The sequence below is a fragment of the Microtus oregoni genome, unplaced genomic scaffold (assembly GCF_018167655.1).
Source record: "Microtus oregoni isolate MIOR12 unplaced genomic scaffold, Mior012 000009F_ref0000495, whole genome shotgun sequence".
Lineage (NCBI taxonomy): Eukaryota > Metazoa > Chordata > Mammalia > Rodentia > Cricetidae > Microtus > Microtus oregoni.
The window spans coordinates 33,199,307-33,206,393 of NW_024543068.1; the positions used below are offsets into that span (position 1 = coordinate 33,199,307).

Below are 7,087 nucleotides of genomic sequence, written 5' to 3' on the forward strand. Positions count from 1 at the left end.
TTTTACTAAAAAAATCACTAGAATAAAGCAACAGGTTAGAAGTTAATTCTATTAAAAAAAATTCAAGTGATTTCTTCTTCTCTTACTTCAATATTAGCTAAAATGCTTCTGATGTTTTGTGTATGAATGAAGTCCTGAGGAGTTGTTGTGAGGTTGTTCCAGGGTCAGACAAAAACAGGGTTAGAGAAATGCAAGTATCTCATCCTGACTATGTACCAGCACAGCAAGACAGTCAGCAGAAAACTTGCTCCCAATTTCACCAGCTAGAAAACTCAGCAAAACTACCAAGCCAAAAGTGCTTCAAGCAGCAGTGCCCTAGCTTAAATGGACAAAGGAAAATGATATTCCTTCCAGGAGATGCAGGTGGGTGAAGCATGTGGCTGTGCTTAAATTTCAAATCAGAGGAGGACACTGCTTCCACATCAAGAATCTACTGAATGGCAGGAGAGGAAAAGATAACGTTAAAAAAGAGAGAGAAGTAGGGGCGGGGCAATCCGTCAAATCACTATATCTCTTCTGATTCTCTGGAGGAAAAAGAAAGAAATTGCCTGTGACTACTTTCAGGGAGAGACATGCACAGATGAACAAATTAGTATGTGAATCACATATCAGAACTGAAATGTGTGAGCATATACATGGATGCATTATATTTTTAATTAAGAAAAAAAAAGGTATGTGGAACACAGAATACAGGTCTTGTTCAAGGTCATTCTTTACCAAACCAAAAAAAAAAGGGGGGGGGAATCACTAAAAGACATCCTCTAGAGGAGGAAAATCTGGTGACAACTCCTTTAAAGCTGAGGTACTTCTCTGTAGTCCTCTATTTACCATTCTTTTCCTTACAGGAATGACTAAGAACTGATTTGTAAAAGAGGAGATTTCTGCTGGGAAGTTTTCTATCAATACCTTAACCCCTCAGCAAGCCAGGATACCTCTGCCTTGGGATAATGTCTAACCAGGAGGGTGGAACCCCATCTCCAACTCAGTTTTAGCTAGCCTCCCTCTCTCCTTCCCTCCCTCCCTCCCTCCCTCCCTCTCTCCCTCCCTCTTTTTTCTCTCCCTCTCTCCTTCCTTCATACTGCTAGAATATATGTTTCCTTATATCCCCAAAAGGGACCTTTTGAACCTGAATCACTTCACAATGTATGTATGTTCAAGCTTCTGAGGATTCAAACTCTGTTTTATGGCTTTGTCTGTCTGTCTTTCCTGAAAATGGGTTCACAAAGATAAGAAGTGACCTACAAAAGAGGAAGTCCACAGTGAGAAAAGACAAAGGGAAGTTAAACCGAGATGGGAAAATATTTATCTTTCCAGCACCAACATTCTTCAGCGGAATTTTAATTTTTTTAGTCATCTTCTGGGTATGTATGAGTTATTTGCTTACAAGTTATGAGATGCCTACCACGAAAATCAGCTTTGTATGTAGCTTTGCATTAGTGACAGATTTCAAATAAATTCACTAAAAATAAGAAAAGAGAATTGATGGGAAGTCATCTTTAATACCTTCAATTAATGGATGTGTTTTTTGTTTGTTTGTTTGTTTGTTTCATTTTGTTTCTGTCTGTTGTTTGTTTGGTGGTGTATTTTCCTCTACACCTCTTTGAATGTAGGCAATGGGATTTTTTTCTTGCCAGTCCTCAGACAGTAAAAATTTTCTTACTGACAGAGTTGAGTGAGCATCTATATCTTTCGTCTGCATTGAAGTTAAACACTAAACCTGTCTAAAAAGTGACTCTCCTAGATCTCATATTTGAATATAAAGCGAAGATTAGTTGATATCATGTGCTATTGCTTTAATTGAAGGCAAAACCAGGTTGCAAATGACCTGATGGAACCCAGGAGAGCTTGAGAAGAGAAAAAGGAAACAGGGATCTAGGAAATACACATTTGGTATCAAGGTTTCAATCCCGATAAATCATGCAATGTTTGAATGTCAAACATTTTTTTTTGTAGCTAGCTCCCATAATACGTTCTTGAATACTCATATGAAGGGGAGTAGTAGGGGGCTGTAGTCATAATAGGCGGTCAAACACCACCGCCCTACTCAACTCCCATTTCTCTTCACTCAGACCTGTGCAGCCACCACAGCTACAATGCGCCCCACTGTCTGCCAGGGTGCCTGCTGAGCTCTCGGGCCCCGCCCCAAGTAGTGTCAAAGCAGACCTGCCAGCTGCAGTGGTGGAGCCCAGCCCCCAAAGCCCGCTGCAAACACGGTCTTGTAGCACCATCACTCTGCAAGGGCTGCAGCAGCAGCCGAATCTCCACACTAGAGCAGGATTTGAGGACATCGGCGCGCAGGGACAACTAGAGCAGCTACCCATTAGCTTGTAATCTGCAAATGCCATCATATGGATATCTATAGAAACGAAGGGAATTGAAGACAACCAGGCAGTCTCCCTACACTTCCTAAACAGCTCTAGCAAACAGAAGACAGCATCATCCCGTACTCTGTTCCACCTCCATCAGTCGGTGCCTGTCTCTGCCTCATATATTGGTGAACCGGGGGACCCACCAGGCCAAACCTCGGTGGAGTGCTGCTGCCGCCCGGCAGCTTCTCAAAGCGGGAGAGAATCCAGCACTCAGCTGAATTTTTCAGACCATCTTCACGATGGAATTAAACATTGATGAGACTACTTTGGAAGTGCTTTATGTTGTTAATTCAAATGCCCTGGAGAAAGAAGAGAAATTTTCTGTAGGGAACAGGCAACTGTGGTGATCGCGGAAGACAGAATGGACAAGGCGCAAAGATAGGGGCTTTGGAAGTTAACTAAACGTGTTCTGCCTCCTCGCAAGAAGGGAATCTCCATTTTCACACATCAGATCCAGTATGCTAATAAGACAGTCTCAGATCCAGCCTGGTTTTAAATCAAAGCACTGAAAGGAATTTTCAAAACACCTATTGTACACAAACAACAAACACGGGAACACAAGCTTCTGTCCACACCCCCCACCCCGAGATAAAGCAGGAGGGGCCAGGACTGATGTTGTCACTGGGGCTGGGGCTGGGTGGTGGCTATTGGTTTTTGGCCTCGTTCTCCTAGACATAAAAACGACTTCTTTCCTGCGTCTATTCTGCTACATCAAACCAAACCCTAGTAGTTAAACACCTCCACTCAATTTACACCCTTGACAACGAATTCTTTCCCATGCTAAGCAAGTCCCAAGAAAACTCCATTTCACATCAAAGTCTCCAGATGCATAATTCACAACTATTAAAAGGATTGCACACAACAGAGGGAGGAAAACAACCCGGTACAATAAGTAGAAAGGTCAGGGGGAGAAAAAACATAATAATAATAATAAAAATATTTGATAGATGTAGAGGGCGGGGAAACAAACACCGGATCTCACTCCAGTATCTGGAGGTTGGATACCAAATGGTCCGCAGCAGCCATAGCCTAAAGGAAACATGAACCATTCATCTCTGGCACCTTCAGACAGGTTCAAAAAGACGGGCCCTTTTCAAAAACTATCCTCAGGCTTGATGCATTCATGTATCTCTAGGTTTCACTACCACATTAAGTGTTCAGGTATAGGCTTACATTCTATGTACCGGGAACTGCATGCCCCCTCGCTGAGCAAGCGCCCTTGGGTACCCAACCCTTGCTAATGATTTTCAAAACATTAATAAGTAAAGTAGCCTGCAATGCAGATATGATGCTAGAAACAAGACCTTAAGGAAAGTGGGTGAGGCAAGTAGACCTTCATTGTTACCTGGTGCCTCTAGGGGGAAAGACGGTCATAGGAGGACTTTCTGCCCGCAGGTAAGATCCAGGCAAGGTGGCTCCAGGTGGTTTTCACGGTCGTGCTGGGGTCTGGCTCATCACTTCGCTGCCCTTTGCCATAGTTCAGCACCCGCATCCTAGGGAGTCAGAGAGGTGGCTTCTGCCACTGCCGCCACTGCCCGCAGGTCGCACTGGGTGGGGAATCAGCGCAAATGGCCCCATGAAACCGGTGGCTCCGCGCCCGGGGAGCGGGCAGAAGCAGGGCGGCCGCGCACACACAGAGACACGCTCACACACACTCACACATTCTCAGCCGGGCGCGCGCGCACTCACACTTGCACAAGCACTCCCAGCACCGCATCCGGAAGGAGAAACAGTACCGGTCCTTCTTAAGATCCACTCGCGAAGCCCACCAGCCGACCAGCAAAGAGAGCAGTCTCTTTCTCACATAGCCCTTGATCACGTTTCCTTCAAGTTCTCCTGCAGCCCAAATCCTTGGAATTCAGAAGCTGGTGACATTTCGCTGGGGAGTAAGGGAATCCTGGAAGGGCAATGGAAGCGTGGGGTTCCTTACGCAGTTTGAAAAGCAATCCTCATTACCTTGTTTATACAGTAAAGCAGGTCAAGTGCTGAAGTTTGGGCTTCAAATGTTGTGGACTGGCACGTTCATATTCTTCTGACCAATACAGGAAACCCAAGGCGCAGGGAAATAAAACAGCTGCAAGACCCTCTCTTGACCTTGCGATGTACCTGGAAGCTGGCTAAAACAGCTACTTTCCAAACCTCTGGATTAAGTAATCCACACACCTGGCTCCAGAGCCCAGCAGTCGCCCGGAATCCAGCCAGGAAAACGGATCTGGACGTCCTCCGCGCTCTGCGAGAACCTGGGCATGGAGGGGCATCTCTGAGTTAACACATTTGCTTCTGGGCAGTTGGGAAAAAAAAGACTGTCAAATGCATCCGATAGGAGCGCACACATACACAAGCGCACAAACACACACAAATACACACGCAGCTAGCTGGAAAGCGGCTTAGAGAACATCAGAGAAACATCAAGATGACTTGAAAAGGTGGAAAACGTCCAGGTTTGTGCCGGAAGAAGGAAGGGCCAGCTGGGGGATCCCGAAAGTCTTCTTAGATCTTTCAATATTCATATTTCTATATCTTCCCCTTTCTATTTCTCGTTTTTAGAATGTTTCGTGGATCTGCCCCACCCCCGTCCAGTTGCGCCTTTTTTCCTGGTATAACCGACCATGCAACATGAATTACATGGGTGGATTGGGCTCACAGCTCCCAAAGTCAAGAATCCCAAGGACCAGCTAGCTGAGAAGCCATTCACATCTTCAAGGAACGAAGAAAAGCACACATGCGTGCACGCACACACACGCGTGCACACACACACACACACACGCACACACACACACGCGCACACACGCACACACGATTCCGGCCGCCCTGCACACGCTCACCGCCTCCCTGCGCCGCTGCACACAGCGCGGTGGGCGCCCCTCCCGCTGGCGGAGGCGCTGGGGCGAGTCCACAGCTCAGGCGCGAGGCTGAAATCTGCGGTCGGAGATCTCAGTCGCCGCCCGGGCAGGCTTGGGAGAGCCGATCCCCAGCGCTGTGAGAGCGGACAACACCGGCCGCCTGGACCGGAGGAGCTGCGCTCCGCGCTGCAGCATGGAGGCGGCGGCGCGGCGGCGGCGGGCGCGCGGCCGTGAGCCCGTCCCTAGCTGCAGTGACGAGAACGGCCGCACCTCCCAGACCCCTAGAATCAGGCTACACCCCAAGCCGGCGCCGCCGGGCTCTCGACCTCTGTGACTCCCGGCTAGACGTGTTCGGAGAACCGATTTACCGCTGGCGGGAGGAGAGGGCCAGCGCTGTGCCTACAAATCCCCTAGCAGTGGAGGCGCGGGGGCGTTGCAGGCGGGCGGGGTTGGGGGAGGGGAATCGGCGGAAAACCCGAAGGAAGAAAGCGAACTTCAGGGGCATCCCTCGCCTCTGTTGGAAGTGAACTGCTGATCTGATCCCGCACAGTCGGGTTGCTCAGGGATTAAAAGAAAGGTGTCACCCTGTCTGGCTGTGGCTGCTAATGGCAGTGTGAAAAGTGATTAGTTACAACCCCGTGGTGAAAATCCCCGCCTGAGAGCTACCGGCTGATGCTCCCAGGCACCCGGGGCTGGCTTCCAGAGTCCCCTAGTCGGTGGTGGGTGATTTGCTTACTAATCAGATGGAAGCTGATTCTGAAAAGAACATTTACATTTGGCAATCAGCACTGTACTCGGAGTAAAGAAGTGATGCAACAGACCACATTTAATGTTCAGAGCTGAAGCCGACCCCAGGAGAAGGCAGAGCAGGCCTGGCCACTTAAGTCACTTGAACTGGGGAAAGGATGTGAAGCAAGAGAGGTGTGGTTCAGAGGAAACCTGAAGAACCTCCTCTCTGGGGGAAGGGGGAGAGGGCAGGATTCTCTCTGTCTTTACTTTCTTAATTCTGCCTAGATATCCGATTAAATCCCGGACACAGACCCCAGCAAAGCTCCCAGAAACCCCCTAAAGCCGGTCATTAAAGAAAAGTCTTCCTTCCGTAACTGGAGTGGTCGGAACCCAGTCCTTTCTGGGTAGAGTTTACTAGCATTTGATCTTCGGTTTCTGTGCGTGCACCTCCCCCTCGCAGTCCAGGCACCATTCTTAACCAAACCTGAGTGCAAGAATTTAGGGATGCTTTGGGAAGCTGGCTAACAAGAAGCCCTTCTTCGCGTGGTTGGTAAAGACTTGAACCGCACAGTTCCTTCCAGGATAGGGGGCTCTGGAATTTTGCTACCAATAGAACTCCAGAGGCTATACCGTTGCCTTGTGAATGCACAAGGGCGCGCACACTCAGGCACACCCACGGGCTCGCTCCGAGTGCGCGCACAGGCACCTACGCGTAATCAAGACCCACACAGCTTCCTCTTTGAGAGGTGAACTCAGCCTGAAGTACTTTAAGTGGTAACTGCTCCATTTCCTCTTCTCTTCCCTGGGCTCTCCTCTTTTCGGCCGGACCCGGGTTTCAGGTTTACCCCTGGGTGGTACATTCCTGTGTTTAGCAATCCGGGCTACCCTCTGGCTGCTTGGTTTCAGAGGAGCTTGTCTGGGACTCTGGTTCCCGCCGCGCAGTCTCCATCCAGTTCGGCCACACTGGCTGAGGCTCCCGGATCCAGAGCAGTCCCCAGCGGTAGATTGCAGTGCGGGAAGTGAGTTCGAGAATCCAAGCATCCATTCCGAGCAGCTAGATACTGACCAGTAGGATTCCAGACAAATCTCCAAAGGGACTCCGGAGGAAAAATACTCCAGTCAACACCCCGAGTGCTGGAGAGTCTC

The 7,087-nt window shown here is 48.9% G+C and overlaps 1 protein-coding gene across 2 annotated transcripts in view; it reads right to left on the minus strand.

Moving 5' to 3' along the window:
• The window catches only part of Lrfn5 (leucine rich repeat and fibronectin type III domain containing 5), a 247,704-nt gene extending 241,799 nt beyond the window's left edge, over positions 1-5,905 (minus strand). For both annotated transcript variants that reach the window (XM_041658597.1, XM_041658596.1), the window contains exon 1: positions 3,715-5,905. The gene's annotated coding sequence lies outside the window, so the exon portion shown is untranslated. The remainder of the gene's footprint in view (positions 1-3,714) is intronic.
• Between the last annotated feature and the right edge of the window lie 1,182 nt (positions 5,906-7,087).